The following is a 17631-nucleotide window of genomic DNA, read 5'->3' on the forward strand; positions in this document are numbered from 1 at the left end:
GAGGCTCTGGAACTGGGCTGCACACAGCTGGTGCTGGGACTGTAGCCTCGACTTGGGTGGAGTCTCTGCTCATCCCATCCGAGGGCTGGACTTGGGGTGCTGCCCACCAGTGCAACACAAATACTGTAAAGCCTGGGACAAGCAGAACATTTCTATTTAAGAAAAAGAAAGGAAAGAACTCAAAACCGGGTGAAGGTTTTCTGGAGGCTTCCTACTTCAGCTGGCTTGTTGTGTTTGGCATTTCTCAGCTCTCTGTTTCTGGGCACATCCCCAGGATGATGACAGTGCCTCACGTTCCCCTGTGCACTTGGGGTGATGAAGGCTGCGCCCCTCCCTTCTGCACTGCTGTGGCTCCCGGTTTCCACCCTGGACAGCCGAAGGCCCAGGTGCTGGGGCAGCCCCCTGAGCCCCGTGCACAGACAGTCCCCAGCATCCCGAGGAACACTGTGAGCCCAGCAAACACACAGCGGCTCTCCGGAGGGGCGGCGCTGGGATGGCCTCAGGTAACAGCAGCTCCTTTGATCGGGCTTGTTGCCTTCAGCCTCCAGCTGCCGGCGACGTTCCGCTGCCTCTGAAACCCTGTTCACCCGTGGGCAATATCCACCTGCTGCAGTCCTCGGAGCCAGGCAGGGGATGTGAAATGTGCTGTTGGAGTGCCTGCAGGAGTTACTGGAATAGCTGATGATCAGCCTGCAGGAAGCAGGGAGTCTGGGGGAGGGTGTCAAGGGCCAGGCAGCACTTCCAGCAGCCACACAGCCTGCAGAGCTGAGCAGTCCTCAGCTGGGAACAGGCTTAAGTCCTACCAGCCAGCTCTGCATTAAAACAACACAAAGACCTCCCTTGAATTACTGAGCTTCTTTTATTTTGGCCTGGGTTGAAACTCCCTGTCATTGCCAGTGACATTTTTAAGCCTTACGTGCACACAATTAAGCATTAGTAGCTGTAGCAAGACCTAAAGAGACAATACAAAACAAATAAACTACATTATGATTTGAGCTTCTTTCCTTCACCCAGAAACACTGAAGACACATGAGGTTCTTAACAAAAATATGTATCTTTAAGTCCCCAGGTAATAATGGACGCAAACACTTTTCATTAGTTCTCCTGAGCTTTGAGATGCCAACACTAGCTTATCATCCCTTACTCTGTGTGGGGCTGGTCGACCTCTAATTGCTTGAAGGTGACTGGCTTTGCAGGTGACTATGCATTTCCAAAGTACCTGTCCTCCATGGATACGAGTGAATTGGGGAATCTTTATTGTTTGACCAAGGTGCTTCAGCACATGTTTAACTTGTGTCTTTGGGCTCAGGCACGTGTTGAATGAAAGATTTTTGATAATGAAATGTTTAAGCACTTTCCGGTGGCTTGGCTAACCCTGCGCCATCCTTTTGCAGGCATTGCAGTGCCTCATGGCCCAGCTGTCTCCTCTGGATCTCCGGTGACCCAGCACACACCTTCCAGGTGACAACCATGAGGCACAGCAGGAGGTGAAGGCTAAGGTAGGAGATATTCCAATCTCATTTACACATTAAACACATTGAAAAACAGATTAACGTTGAAGCACACAAACACGCGTTAACATTGACTGAAGCATACAAAGAGATGCAAACATTGTGATTCCAAATGCGTTCTGGGACATCCACCTTTCTTCCAATAGCTGGAACAGAACAATGATCCTGTTTGAGCAGCATTGGACTGAAGAAATTAAGGTAAGGAGAGGGTTTAAAAAAGAAATAAAGCAGATTTTTTCTGCGCGTTTGCTTTTGTTGTCTCCTTTTGGATGCTGTGATTTCCATTTTACTTTGTGTCTGTTGCCAGTTATGCACAGCACTGGTTCATTGTGAGCACTTGTCGCAATGTGTGTAATTTCTTACTGATGATGTCCAATTCGTTTCAGTTAACATATTTGTGGGCAAAAGGTTTCATTCAGATGTGTGTTCAGAACCACCCGATTTAATAGAGACTTTGAGCAAGGTTTAATCTGCCTTGTGGAACACACTGGGGTGTGCCAGGATGGGTGGGGGGGTGCTTGTGCCCATGCTGTGCTCAGCCAAGAGCTGCTCCACTGAAGGCTTTGAGGGAGTTCTCCTCACTAATTAGTCATCCTGTCTGCAACAAATAAGATTATCACTGCTTTTTGTTGAAATTTAAAATCCTGGTATGGCTGTACTTGATGGAGAGAGAGCAAGTTCAACAGTCCTTCTTTCCAGTGTTCAAGTGTTCACTTTCACACAAGCTGTTGTGTGTTTGAAAATCAGTGTGTTAATGCTGTGTGTACCTCACTCCCCTGAGACCAGCTGCAGCACCTGTTTTAACCAGTGCACAGTGTCCCTGGAACTGTGACCTCTTTGTGACATGGGGGGCTTGGACCCCACACCTTGTGGGCTTCTGACAGTCTTTCTGATAGTGGGTGCAGTGTCTGGGAGAGGAAACCTTGGGAAATACCTCTTGGGAAAGGCCTGCTGCTGTTACTGAGGTGGGGAGTTGTCCAGGTACGGCTTGAGGTACCCCAGTGTGAGGCCTGGGCACAGCCTGAGCACAGGCTCTTGGGCAGCTGAGTGTGCTGAACTCAGGGCAGGGCTGTGGCTCTTGTTGGGCTGCCTAAAACAGGTGTTGTGTCTCATTACCTTTTTTTAAAGCATAAAGAGACAGAACAGTACAAGGCCCCTCCTAAAGGGGGTGTATCAGCTTACCCCAAAATCAACTGCGAGGTTAATCTCATCTCAAATATTGGGACACCACAAAGCATCATCCTTGCAAGCACTCTTTTCCTCTGACAGAATGCAAATTAGTTAATAGTTTCCAGCAACCAAAAATGTACTAAGCCATGATTTGAGCAGGAAGGAAGCCACCAGCAGTGCTGCCACCTCTTTGACAGCTCTTCTAATCACCATAGCTTTATCAAGAAGTGTTAAGTTGTATTTTTTTATTGATATTTAAGAATAAATTCTTACAACATCATCTCTATAAAAGGTTCATCACAGACCGAATACCACTCTAACCTTTTAAGCTTCTACAGTAAAAACTGTCGTCTTTATTTATCTAAGTTTGGGAGAGATACAAATGTAATCATAACCCCCAAGGCAAAATTTTATGGCAGTTTTCAGAACTCCTCTCTATAAAAACTACTCAAAGCTACCAACATAAAAGCTCCCAATAAAATTTGCTTTAGATCGTAGTCGTAAAACATGATTTTTTTCCCTGGTCCTGGAGCTACAGGTGTGCAATTGGAAGTGCTGGTCACCTCCAGCTCCCCTGGCAATGCCAGGCTCTGTGTACCTGCTGGGTCAGGTGGGCAAGGAGTGGCTGCTGCACCCCGAGCTGTGCCTTGGCTCATCCCAGCACAGCCCATGGGTGCCTGTGGGCAGTGAGCACAGTCACAGGAGATGTGATTAGACTGCGGCTGGAGCAATTCTGGAAGTGAGGAAAATCTTTGGGTTTGCAAAGAACTGTACGATAAAAACAGGCTGAAAAAGAACATCACAGGCACCAATGCAGAACACAGGACTCTTCCCTCTGTTACTTGGCTGTTAAAGTATTTGGGATCTGCACTTGCTTGCAAGACTGGGGCACTTCAAGTCTTACTTTGGTGACATAGGAATCCATGCACTAGAGGTTGCTTTAATTAAAGATTCCTTACTGTTCGCTTCATGTACAGTGTTAGCACCAAGTAGAAAATCCTTTATTTGCATTTAGCTGAAAAACCTAATCTGGACCCATGTGCTGTGAGGTTGGGCTGGGCTGGGCTGGGCTGGGCTGGGCTGGGCTGGGCTGAGCTGGACCGGGGGAAGTCAGGCGGGCCATGTTCTTGAAATGCAGTGCGGGAATAAATCTCTGCAAGCTTTAGTGGATTCCTGGCAACTAAAGGCTCACACTTTATCAGCCTAGATTGATTTGCTTTTACTGTGCAGGGTGGATTTAACCCCGATACCTCACTCTGGATGGTTTCTGTTCAGAGACCTGAGCCTCTTCTTCTGACTGAAATTAGGAGACAAGTAAACCTAGCACAAAGCTGCTGCTGGTAAAGGAGAGCAGAGGCAATTCCCAGATGTGAAAGAAAAAGCACAGCTGCCTTCTTTGGGGTAGACACCTCAAAGCATCTCAGAAATGTGATGTTGAGTAACTTAATGTGAAACTGTGCTTGAATGCAAATATTTTTCTGAGGCAAAAATACTAGTATGTTGATTCTTAAAGTTGCTTTCTTCAGGGACTGCAGGAGGCTGATGGTGGCCCATATCTTGTCTTTGCAGGCATTGGCCTTGCTTGTCATTCCAAGCTCCTGCTGCATGCTCCAACTGCTCTAGAGCTGAGAAACATCAAGTGGCTGCTAGTCGCAGCTGATGGTCCCTCTGAGGAGCGTGGAGAGTCCACAGCCCCATCTTTTGGGAAGTTTCCTGCACATGGTGCTTCCCAAGGGCTTTTTCCTCCTGACTCCATGTGCTCTTCTGCAGAGACATCCTTGGGAGCTCTTGGACTGCCAGGGCAGGGGTAGTCAGGGAAATCAGGGAGATCCAATTGCTGTATAATGTGTGTAATGAAAGCTATGATTCATGACGTGCCTTTTCCATTTATCTTAAAGTAGATTTTAATTACAAATCTGCCTTTCCAGTTGTGTGTGATGCCAGGAATTGGCTCTGGGAGCATTCCCAGGCCAGATGTTAGCACTGTGCTCCTATCTCCTGTCTGTGCTCCATTGCTGGATACTTCCTGTCTGCTGTGTCTGTGATTATTGGTTAACTCTGCTTCGTGGGCACTGGCACGGGAATTTTGCCCCAGTGCCCATCCTGAGTTAGCACTTATCCTAGGGTGTTGGGTCTTTCCTGTGTCCCAGCTAAATAAAGCTGTATTTAAGAGTCAACTTAAGGGTCAACTTAAGAGTCAACTTGTTTCCTCTTGTCTGAAGAACTGGCAAAATGATACCTTCTCTGGCTGCATGGGCAAAACTACAAAGCAACCACCAGCTCTTCCTTGTGTCCCTTCTTCCTGACAGTCCTTAGGAAGCCGGAGCACAGAGTATCCCCTGAGTCCTAAATGGCCTTCAAACAGCCATGTCCTAATGAAGCCAAGTTAAAAATCTGTACTAAATTAATGAGACTGTTCCTTGTAGTGGCAACCATCCATACACTCTGTCTTATGGCATCTTTTAATTATTGTTGCTAATGATAGAGGTTTTGGGTCACTGCTTTCAGAAAGGAGCAAACCAGGAAACTTGTTTCTCCTAGAAAAAGGCATTCCAGGCTCCAGAGGCAGAGGAGATACAGGGATCTTTGGTCAGTGCAGTCGGGGCACCTGAGGCTGTATTGACTCTGTGTTTTATTGATAAACAGAGCCACTCATTCCCTGTGCCTTTGTACCTATTCCCTCTTATGAGCTCCAAAGGTATTTTATTTTCCCTCTGTTTTGGCATGGGATCAGAGGGTGGCTCTAAGCCTCTGATGGAAGTAAAATAGTCATGGTTTGGGGTGGTGCTGTTCACATTATTCATCGCTCCTGGCAAAATAAATGTTGATCTTAAAACATGGACAGTAATATTTTGATGAAGTAATGAAGCCACCTGGATTTTGGGCAGAGCCAGGCTGCCAGGTGAGGGGCCTGGTAGCTCACAGACTCCGATGAGGAGGCCCAGCAGTGGCAGGTGAGTCCACAGCAGCATTCTCAGCTTGGGAGGTGGAAGTGCAGTTGGATTGTCACCATCCTCTGTGTCCTGTTCAGCTGCTGCTCAAGGGAGAGTGGCAAGGCCCCAGCCCCAGGGGCTCCTGGGCAAAACCAGGCCTTTAATGGTTTTGGTTTGTCTTGTGAAAATAAGTGCATTTGTACAGAGTACAAGGTGGTTGACTCTTGTGGACATTTATCCTCACAAGATTAGGGAAAGGGAGGAAGAAGCTTTTGGCAGTCTGTGCTTGCATTGAGTGGAGGTTTCTGTGTGAGACTTCTGCAACTATTGATGGCCGAGCTCCCCATATCTCTGCCTTAAACGGGGCTGTCAGGCACCTTTTGTGAAGGCTTGACAGCATCATCAATACTGGCATTAGAGGTCCTTGTGCAGCTTATGAGGATGGGACAAGTGTGATGGATATGGAGCCATGTGAGGAATCGGGTGAGGTCACTGCCATTTTTCTCCTGGCTTTCACAGAGGCCGTGTTTGCTTCCCTGAGTCCTCACACAGGAACATGACTTGATAGGTGCTGCTGTGAGTCAGTTGACAGGATGAGTCAGGAACCCCCAGGGGCTCTGCCGGATGGACAGATCAGGGTAGGTCTAAACGGAGCTCTAGGACAGCTGGACTATCAGCGCTGGGATGCAGGGAAGCCTGTCTGTCTCTGGGGATAGACACTCTGTGTTCATGTGCTCTGTGAGGTGGAATGGTCAGACAAATTGTAGTGCTCACACAGAGCACTCCTGAAACGGGATTGTTCTGCCTGTTCTCTGATCTCCAGTTTCATTTTCCTTTGCTGCTGCTGCCTCTGGCTGTGGGAACAGAAATTGATCCTTCCCCAGATGTCTCCCAGTTGGCGCCTGGAACTCATGCAGCTCATCCAGATCCTCATAACTGCCCTCAGAGCCTGGCTGGAGCCTGAGGAGAGGGGCTGTGTGGCTGCTGGTTGAGGGGCTGCACCAGTCCACTTGTGGGGCAACAAGAGTGGGGTGAGCAACCATATTGCAACTCCAGAGTCTCTGTGGCTCCCTCACTACTCCAGCCAGGAAATAATCTGCACCAGACTTGTTTCCTGGCACTGGCCAGCTTTCTTGGTGCCAGCTCCAATGTGTAGGCTGGCACGTCGCAGGAACAGGCAATGTGTGTGTGGGGCGAAAGGAGTGGAAACAGTCCTAGCTCCATCACCTCTGCTCTGACCTGCCCTGGCCCTTGACAGCCCTGGCTTCAGGGGTGGAAAAACATCACGACAAGACATCCCTCTTTCCTCTTGGTTTGCACTGTTTCCTCCTATTCTCTTTACTGATGGTGCTTCTGGATACAGAATCCACCATTTCCAGGTTAAATGTGAATTATTCCCATTCTGCCAAGGGCGGCTCATATTGGAAGCGGGAAGTCACTTCCACTGAGCTGTGTTCATGAAATTCCCCCCAAAGCAGCTTCAGCCCGGGAGAGCCAGTTTTATGCAGGTTAGATTTAGCTGTGTTCCTCACAAGTCAGTGGAGGTGCAGCAGCGTGTGCAGCTGCCAGAGCCAAGGCTGCCACAGGGACCTGACATGGGAGTGAATTCTCATGTGTTTTACAGTACAGGCCAGCTTGGTGCTGCTCTGCATGGGAAACGGGATTTGCCTTCGGCTGTGTTTTTAGCAGGTCTTGAACATTAAAGTACTGGGGCTACTCTGCCCATCCTACAGCAGAACAGCAAGCTTGTGGGAAATGGCCTTTTGCAAAATGTTTCCACAAGGTTTTTTAGTGCTCCCACTCTTTCCAAATGTGCCCCAGCTGATCTGAGACACAGGATAGGCAGCAGCCACTGGGACAGTGTTAGAGTGGGACATTCCCACTGCACCAGAGCCGGGCTGTCTGCCACAGAGAGGTGGGATTCTGCCTTATCCTATTAACTGTGGGACCTTCTACCTGGAGATGAAAGAACAAAAGCCTGGGCAGACAGTTAATTATAGCTTCAGCTTCACAAGCAGAGTTAATGAATTTTAACGTGCCTCAATTAATAACTAATTGGGTTTTGTGCCTCGGCTGTGAGTGGAACTGGAGGGGTGTCCAGGAAAAAAATGGTCTAAAGATGAAAGATTTTAATTGAAATACTGTAGGATTCTTGTACAGGGAAATGGTAGCTGGTGTTATTGTATAGTTTGAATGCAGAGGGAAATTAAAGGGGAAGTTTCCAAGAGAAGACAAGTGGCAGCATTACAGTGCCAGCAAGACATGGCATTATTGTGTCACCTGTAGTGTACAGGTTGGAGAGTCCCCACTTCCTGGCATTATTGTGTCTCCTGTAGTGTACAGGTTGGAGAGTCCCAAATTCCTGGCATTATTGTGTCATCTGTAGTGTGCAGTTTGGAGAGTTCTCTATTCACAGCATTATTGTGCCACAGGGAGGTGAGTCCTGCAGGAACACCAGGATGTTCCACCTCTGAGTTCCAGGAGTCAGAGAATTTAGGTAGAAAGAAATGATACGTAACATAATTTTTTTTATACTCTAGGCTGGAATGTGCCTGATAGTGCTATTGGTCTAATGAGATATTTTATGTCTATTTCTGTGGAAAGAGGATTATTTTTTAAGCCTACAGTTCGGAGAATGTCCAGTGTTTTGCTGTGATTAGCATTAATTCAGGCTCTGGTGGGCAAAAGGAAATGACCAGAGGTAAAGGTAGCAAAGGTTAAATTGTGTTTGCAGTAGTTTAAAAGAGCAATAAATCCCGGAGAGTGCAGAAATAGAGGAACACTCTGCATCTCAAGCAGCAGAAAATTGTGGTCTTTTGAATTTGATGCTCTGGGTGTGAAGGAAGAAAGGAAAATATATCTATATGCCATTTCCTCCTTCAGTGCCATTTCCAGGGAATATTTATCAGCAGTCTCAGCCACCAGGCAGGAAAACACCCAGAAGCTGAAGTGCAGCTTTAGTTTGTTTTGTTTTACTCTTTCATTTTTCTGGCTGTATTCAAACCCCCTCAGAGAAAAGATGGAGTAATACAAAAAAGAAAAGAAATCATTAATTTATTCAATGCAGCATTGTCAGGCACCGACCCTCCACCGATGACTATTTACGCCAGGCTGCTCATCATGCCCTTCACAACTGCTGCACAATAAATAATAAAAGATTAAAACCTTAAACCTGGAAAACTTAGGAAAAAAATATTAGAAAATTTTATTTCGGATTATAAAAATCCATGAATGATTTACTTTAAGGGACAATTTCATTGCTGCCATGTGCAGGAACTAATGATCATGGAGGGCTCCGGATTGGTGAGGAAGCTGCTTGGGAAACATAGTCATGGGTAGGTGATAAAGTCCCCCTTGCTCCCGCGCTGCCTCACTGTCACCGCAGTGGCTTTCACCATTTGTTACAAGAAAATGATGGTCCATGTACATATTTATACCTGGCTAGCAATAACGCTGGCAATAACCATCCCAGAGCAAGCCACCTTGTTTTAGGGAGCCCAGCTTGCTTCCTGGTGCCAGCAGCTCTTGCCCAGCATGCAGGGAGGTGAGTGGAGCTCAGGTGAGGGACACTTGCAGTGGCAACTATTCTTTGTCACGAAGGATGTTACTTACACTGGGAGCAAGTATCAAGTACCAGGTACCCCCCAGGTGCTCCCATTGCACCCTCTTAGTGAAGAGATGGGTCTGAAAGAGCCTTGCAGTCCCCTCCATGGAGCAGCGTGTCTCCTGGGATTTCGGTGGCTGGAGTGGGCCTGGCTGGGCATTGCCCTCATGTAAAAGTGTGTATGTGCTGGCCATGGGGAAAGGGTGCTGCATGCAAAGCTGGTTCAGCCGGGAACCACTGTTTGAGGGTTTTTTTGTGTTTTTAAACATCCCTCCACATTGTGCAATTAGCACATTTGGGTCCAGGCTATTGGGCAAAGCTGTCAAATGGAGCAGCAACTGATGGTGCCAAAGCCTAGAAAAATACAATAAAAAGTGAAAGACAGTATAGGGGACAGTATAGGAAGCCGGTTGTGCTTTGGGGCACAGGGGGAGGCACCTGGGAGATTTAGTAAGCCCCATTTGGAAAACTTCTCTGCATCCCAGCCCTCTTCCTTGTCCATGTCTTGCTGATTTTATTCAGTCTAACATATACTATTTCTCACTCTTTCCTCCAAATTCCATATTTGCCATCGATGTGCCTTGATTTCTGGCATTTCCCATGTTTTACCCCAGTCTATCTGTGTCTGACAGCACAGTTCCTTGTTTTTGGTGACTAATTAGAGTCTGCAGTTCTGGATATGGTCCCTTCTTGCCCTTTTCTCTAGGCCTCATGCTGAGGAGGCTGCTAAAACCTTTCTGGTTCTTCACTACCACCTTCTGTTGAAAAAAAAATCAGTGTGAAATGGTAGGAAAGAGGTTATAAACTTGATGTTACAGTGATAAGTGAGTTCCTTCCATGGGGTGAGGTGACAGCAGATGGAGGTGTTGGGAGACAGTCCTGGTAGCCCACAGGCTGTGGTGCAGCCCAGTTCCACCTTCCCCTCACCCTCTGAAGTGCATCCAAGCTAGGCAGCATTTTGGCACCTGCCTGTGGCTGCACAGAAGGGGCTGGGAGCAGAGCCTGCCAAGTCCCGGGCCCTGGAGGAGCCACCAGCCTGAGCCCCACAGGTCACCGGCCATGCATGCACGGCGCCTGCTCCCCGTGCGTGTCCAGCTCCGTGTCCTGCAGTCCAGCTCCTGGCTGGTGTCCCCGTCCTGCATGCCTCCTCCCGAGGGGGCTGAGGCCAGAGGACAGTGGCAAGGTCACAGCTGCGGCAGGTTTGGCAGGAAAGGTGCACGAGGGGACTGGGCTGGCTCGACTCTCTGGGGCCATGGGGAGCATATGTAAGGGAGATGTCACAGCGTGCCAGCTCCTGAGCCCAGAGTGGCAGCATTTGCACTCAGAGGGGTGTGAAGTGCCACTCGGGAACCTGTGATTCTCTGCGTGGCTTTAGCTGATGCTCCTCACACCTCTGCGGGGAGGGCCGCGGGGAGGGAGGGCAGGGGTGACAGGCACGGGCCAGCGGAGCTCAGCTGTCACACGGAGGGAGCCAGAGCAGTGCACCGTGGCCACCGTGCATGTCACTGGAGCCTGCCAGCACCCTTGATTCCAGGGCCAGGTCAGCATGGGCAGGTTCCTCTTGGGAAGCACACACAGATTCTGGGCTGAGGCACAAGGCTGAAGGCATCTTGGAACAGCCGTGGTCAGGTATGGCTGCCTTAGGAGATGCTGCTACTTGTCTTGAAATCAGCAAAGTTGAGGGGGAGAATCCCCTCCCTCAGCCTGCTGGCCATGCAAAAATTGTGTACAGAGGGTTTTAAATTTCAGTTGAGAATTGTTTGTGGCACGGCTTGTGTTTCTGCTGGTCTTAATGAATTAGCACTGACTTAATTTATCAGTGTTAAATGTTTGTTTCTCATTTGGAAGTTGGATGTGAGTCAGGATTTAAGGCTAGCATTCCGTGTTTTCTCTAAGCAAGTCTCCACATCTGCATTCACAAGGAGTAAACGTGAAAGGTCCTTTCACATGGCAAAACTGCAAATGGTATTCAGAGCCAAACCAATATGCAATGTATTTTTGCCCATGTTTCTTCTGCTTCACTTAACACCTGCCAAGCATTTCAGGAGAGGCCCTTGGTCAGATCAAACAATTCCTCGTGGGTCACCAAGCATCCTTCCCTGTCAGCTGCTGTCCAAATCCTCCATCCCAGTGCTGCACTCCCCAGAGCCTCCCCAAACCACTCACCTTTGGTTACCTGCAGAGCTGACAGCTGAATGTGCTGTGCCCCTATCAGCATAGGAAGGTTTTTTGCTTCAATCCTTCCTTTGAAGCTGCTCTTCTCTCACCTGCACTGCTGGCTTTGCCTCATAGTCCCTGGCTGAGTGACCTGCGGCACATGGGGACACTTTGCACTGGATCAGGTACGGGTATCAGTGGCAGAAATGTGCAATTCAGACAAGGCAGTGCTGGTATAAACTTATATTTTATTGTATCCCACCACACTGGTGGAGAAACTCTCATGGGCACTTACTGTAACCATGTCTGATACTGATGTAACTCAGTCTGATCCCATGGGGATTTAACCTGTATTTGACATGAACTGGAGTGAAATGGATTTCCATTCACCCATACAGGCACTTCCAGCAGTTTAACCAGCTCAGTTTCGAAAGTGGTTTTAGGGCATGAGATCTCAGGCAGAGCTGGGGGAGATAGGGAAAGGGAGGGAGCTGTGGTGGCTGAAGAGGCTGGAGGTGACAGCCCATGAAGGTGATGGTGCAGGTACCCAGTCCGGCACAGCTGTCAGGTGGTCATCACAGCCCTGTTTTCCTGAGAGGAATTTAGGGTTGTTCCTGTACCCTCGGGTGGGTGAGCACACTCTGTGCTCAAAGCACAGCAAATGGGAATATTCTGTTTAAAGCACTTTAGGTTCTTCATGTTGTTACTGCTCTGATACTGAGCAGAGATTTACGAGGTACTCCAAGGTGGTGATTGAATGTATCTGTGCTTCAGGACCTAATCATGTAAGCAGGAATTAAAAAGGGGATTTTTAAGAGGAATACCAGCTCTCCAGCAGTTACCAGGTGTTGGGGATGCTACCAAAGCCCACAGCAGAGCTGCATTTATTTCATTTATTTTTATATCCAGGTCTACTTAGGGAAGGAAATGGGTTAGATAAAATATTTATAAAAGAGAAACTGGAGAAAAGATGTGCAAATTCCCCACCCCAAGAAAGATATTGCATTGGGTGTAACAAGAGTTCCTGGGGTATTCAGTATTTTACTCCCCTGTCTCCTTCCTGCTCTGTGCAGAAAGAATTTCTCCTTTGTGTATGTCAGGAGGGTGATAAACCAAAAATGCCATCAGTGCCTATGGAGAGAGAGAGAGGACTGGTCAGCACTTCCCAGCATAGGGAATCCCAGTGAATGGGATTGGGTTAAGGACAGGATTCACATTTTGTACCTACTAGCAGGAGGCAGGGCTTTATTGCACATTGATGAATACCCCGAGCTGCAACGGATTTTAACCCATAAGAAAGGTGCTGCCCTTTCTGCTTCTGTTTCCTGCCTGGTGTAAAGTGAATGGGTGACTTGGAGCCCCCACAGAAGCCCTCTGGATGTGGGGCCCTGTGGGTCAGTCAAAGGTGACCTCTGTTTCTATCTAGTTTTGGTGGGGTTTTCCTTGTGGAGCCAGAGCTCAGGTTTGAGGTCAAAGCACTCCTTCCATTTGTGTCCATTCCATTGTTGGCTTTCCCAGGGCAGCTCTCCTTTCACAGCCCCTTGGAAAGGAGAAAGCCTAAGCTTCGCTATCTTGCCAGGGCCAAAGAACACACAGAGGTGCCTGCCAAAGCCAGGCATGTGTCACTGGCCCCTCTCTGTCCCCTCTCACAGCATGTCCCATCCAGCCCACTGCCCCAGAACAGGAGATGGGAGTGGGGAGCAACAGGGCATGAACCCCTCCTCAGGAGCCTTGCCTGCACCCAGGACAGAAGCTGTTGAGGTGTGTGCTGTTCCACTGCCATGGTGTCCCTCCTCATGGAGCACGTCTCCAGTCCCGCTGCCACTGTTGCCTTGGGAAGGGGGAGCTTTTTGTGGCTCTGTGAGCTGGGATTTCCCTTTCTAGAGGTGCTCTTGGCTTCCAGTTCAAAACACTTCAGAGCACATTTCCCATTGCCATTTCTCAGCATGTTGGCAACAGTTTTATTAGCACCAATTTTAAGAGCAGCAACTTCCATATAGGTGTGAGTTAGATTTGGGTTTTGCTAAAGGCTGTAGGGAGACATCCCATTCCTTCCCATCTCTCCATGTATACCTTGAAGAGCTGTGCTAATTGTTCCGTTTGAAGAGTTAAAACCCTGAACTTCTGAACCACTACTTTCCTGCTGTAATGCCAAAAGCACTGTCAGATCCATGTCTTTTAAGCTTTCCTGACCACAGATTGCTAAAGCAGGTGCTCATATTCCATGGTAAATCATTCAGGCATTATAAGCTCCAAAATGTGAGTGTGGAGGCCAGTTTCTGAGTGCAAGTTAGAGCTGACCCTGGGTGTAGTAACTGCTGCATAGTCCCATATGGAGCATAGGCACTGCCTGCCTCTCTGGGTGATGCCAGAGCTGGCTCCACGCTTGTGGTTACAGGTCAGGACAAGCTCAGAGCTAAACTACTAATCTAGCAAACTGAAGGAGTTTCAGGCGAGGTCCCTGCTTGGTCTGGCTGAGCAGGAAAGTTGTTTCAGCTTTTCTCTCTTGCCCCATGGGCTCTTAAGATGGAACCAAAACCCATGAGGGAAGGAGAAGGGTGTTTGAGTCATATAGGAGGGGGTCTGAGTAGCCCCAAAAAGCAGAGTTGTGTTGTCTTGGTGCTGTGCTGGCAATCACTGCTGGGCTCTGCAGAGAGTTTTCACAAGGTCCCTGCATGCGGCACTGACTCACTGCAGCCACAGCCCCTGGAGCATGAACACTTGGAGCAACTTCCAGCCCAGAGTTTTCCAAATGATTAATGTTTGTGAAAGGAAAAAAAGACACCGAGGGTTTTTAAGGATTCTATTTTTTAAAAGACATCTGGGTTGAATGTTTATGTTACCTCATAAACATCTGTATGGTTTGTGAGCTGGTATTTGACTGCATCACCTGGCTTCGTCTTTGTATTTGGATTTCCTTCCCGTGTGCCTTCACTCTAGTCCCTTTTTTACCGAGCCTTCAACTTTCCAAGAAGGAAAAACAGTTTGTAGCCTTTGCAGGCACTCCTTAAATGTCCCCCACCTCCCCCCAGCTGCTCTGTTCTCTCTTGGTTCTGCTTTAGGGATGTTTTGGAGGAGCTGGGAGATGTGAGCTTGTAGGAGTTACAGGCAGATAAGCCCTGTGCAGAGAAGCCCTTTTCCACAGAGGTGGAAAACAGCTGCTTCCCTGCCTGGAGGTGGGGGGAAACAAGTACTGTAGCAGTTTGGAAGACAATAAACACAGACCTCTGCTCTCTTTTAGCAGGATCCCTCTTCATTACACACACTTCAGTATTTATGTGTTTCTTCAGTGGGAAAGTATAGGGAAAGTCTTGGGAAACACAGCAGGGGAGACGAACAGCCACACCAAATCCAGCACCTGTAGAGCAGGTGTTTCTGCCCAGTTATCACACATACATGCAAACACAATTCCCACCCAGCATTCTGGGTGGTAGGAAAGGCATCCACGCACAGGTGTTTGTGGCTAGAGTCAGTCCTTTGGTGTGCACTTTCCCAGGGGAAATAGAGTTGCTGTTAAGGTCGGAGTGACTGCAGCTAGCCTGTGCTTCTACAAATCCCAACTTTCAGCAAGGTCCTAAAAAAAAACATCCCAAGAAACTTCCATCAAACCAGTGACAGTGGATTTTCTCTCATGCCTGTTCCTCTGAATGATCAAGTGCCAAGAAAGTTGTTTGAAAGGCGGGCTGTGGTAATGTACTGGGATTCTTTGTGCTGGGCACAACTCAGGGTGGGATGTCACCGCTGTGGTCTCACCGCTGGTGATGTGCAGAATTTCCTTGCCATTGACTGCAGCCATAATCCACGATGTGCCAGCCAAAATCCCAGCCTGGCAGCAGCCCCTTGCATTCCATCATGGAGGGCCAAGGATGGAAGGAACCAAACCTGCTGCATTTGGTTTACGGGGCTGGTCATTAACAGAGCCCAGCTCTGGTGATTAACACAGCGCAGCGCTGCTGCGGGGCCCGATAAAAATAAAAGGTCTTTGCAGTTATAATGAGATATTGATGCATGGCAGCTCCAGGTATAAACTCAGCTTTTACTGTGTGCTTAGCTATGGGAAATGGAGCAAAACAGGGCTGAACTCACTGCATCCCACCTCAGCTGCATCTCACAAATAACAGCCTTGAACACCCTCGTCAGCAAGTCCATTTCCTGTGGCTGCTGGCGGAGGTTCCCTGGCCAGGTGTCCTCTGTACAGACAGGCAAGCCAGGGGTGACACAGGACAGTGGGGAACAGTTGCTAAGTATTAATATAGGCTGTTTAGGAGAATGCTGACGATGACAAGGCCATAATGGATCTCTCGCACTTTTTGTTCCTGCCAGGGAAGGGTAGCTCTGTTGGGGAGGCTGTGGTGTGCTGGGGATGGGAAAACTGAGGCATCCTGGGACCAAAGTCATTGTGTGTTCTGCAGCAGATTTTGGAGCCCCCAGGAAGACATGGCAGGGGAAAAGGAAGGCTGGATAGTACCTGGTGATGTTCCCCCCAGTCTCATGGGAAACAGGGGGCTGAAGGCCAGTGCTCATGTAAGAGGGACCAGGCAAAGCAGGGTGACAACCTTGTGGCTGTGTCCCTTAGGTTTGCAAGTGACATCCGTGAGACCTCCCTGACTCAGAGACTTGCAGCTCCTTCTGGTGTCTATCCAGGCTTTTCCGTTGTTTTCTTGGGCTTTGGGGTGGATGTGGGGCACAGTAAGTTCATTGTCCAGCTGAATTTACAGCACAGAGCCTGGCATCTTCCACACTGTTTTCCTGCTGGAGTCTCTTGCAGACTGAAGAGCCCTTCCTGAAAGGCTGGATGCTTTGGCACTGCTTCTGTGAGATAGAGCTAGAGGTTTGCTGCTGATAATCCTGCCACAAATTCAGAATTAATCACAGCATAATGGAATCTGGTAGTGCTGGTTGTTAATTCTCTATTGAGTCTGCATCCCCGTGTTTGTTCTCATTTGTTCTGATCAGGGCCATTGTCTCTAATATTGCTGCATAAAGGGTTAGAAATAAATCAGCGGTGTTTAGCTTTCCTAACCATCTGCTCTGGCTCCCATCCCAAACTCAGTTTTTAAGTTGGGCACCGTTTGTGTGGTTTTGCCTTGTGACAGAGAATGTCTCTTGGGAGAGGAGGGAAAAAGTGACTCCTGATCTCACCCCAGGGGTTGATCATTCCAGGGATACTGCACTTGAACTCACCAGGTTTTCGTTGTCATGTCACAGCATCCAGCTGTGGTTGGGCTGAGCTTTGGCAAAGGTGCCAAAAGGAACTTCTTTCTCTCTGGGATAATGGGATTAATGCTTTTAACAGCAATGTGTTACTTGGAGGTGTGAAGCACTTGGTTTGGCTGTGGAGTTTATGTGCTTCGGTGGTGTTTGGTCCCAACAAGGTCAGTCTCCAACCTGTGTACACTGTGAGGCACCCCTTGGGTTGCTGCTGAACCTTCCTGTGGAGCGCAGCCAGTTGGTTTTAAGAGGTGTTGTTAGTGCAGTGAAATTCAGGGCATTTGGGAGCTGCTGCATCACCACAGATGGGACATACATCTTGTAAACTATAAATTTTTAAAAATTATTTAGCATCTCCATTGCTGGGTGGGCCATGTGGCAGCGAGCACAGGATAATTCCACAGCTTTCATTAGAGGACAGTCATCAAACATTTAAAGTCCATGGGTGGTGTTTTCAGGAACTGTTGTAATAATTGGGAAAGGAGAATGGGTTTAATAAGAGTTGTAAACAGTGATCAGCAGCCAGACCCCATCCCTCCCTGCAGACCCATCTGCACAGCACATCTGGGCACGTGGAGCAGGGAGCAGCACATTCCATCCCACCTGCCCTGACTCCAAGGGAAGGTGTGGGGGTATGGGGTCACTCTGGGACACAGCAGTGACAAACTTAGGAGAAAAATCTCCTAAAATCCACAGGAAAGTCCAGCCATACCCTTGCAGTAGACATTGGTGCTCAGTCTCCTGGCAGCTGTCGCTGGGTGCTTGGGGCTCACAGGCACCAAGCCCTGCAGGCCCTGGGCTGTGCTAGGTGGGCACAAAGGGATGTCCCCAGCAGCAAGGACCTGGGGCCAGGGCTGGCAGCCAGTGGGATGCAGCAAGGCCTCACCCTTCTCAGGGACCTAGGCATGAGGTGCCTGAACCAGGCTAGCCAGGCTCTTGCAGTCAGGCACTGCCGCCCCTCTGAAGCCTGGCAGATAGAGCTCTGCAGTTTTTTGGTGCATTTCAGCAGTCAAGATGAGACATGAGAGGTTAAAATCATGAACTC

At 48.7% G+C, this 17631-nt stretch overlaps 1 long non-coding RNA gene across 1 annotated transcript in view; it reads left to right on the forward strand.

The window, feature by feature from the left end:
• The window catches only part of LOC146437865 (uncharacterized), a 180249-nt gene that overhangs the window by 118217 nt on the left and 44401 nt on the right, over window positions 1–17631 (forward strand). Inside the window, exon 5 of the long non-coding RNA XR_014851570.1 lies at window positions 1395–1499. This is a non-coding gene — a long non-coding RNA (uncharacterized LOC146437865). The remainder of the gene's footprint in view (window positions 1–1394; window positions 1500–17631) is intronic.

The sequence above is a fragment of the Lichenostomus cassidix genome, chromosome 4, assembly GCF_008360975.1.
Source record: "Lichenostomus cassidix isolate B80296 chromosome 4, HeHo_3.0, whole genome shotgun sequence".
NCBI classification, from domain to species: Eukaryota; Metazoa; Chordata; class Aves; order Passeriformes; family Meliphagidae; genus Lichenostomus; species Lichenostomus cassidix.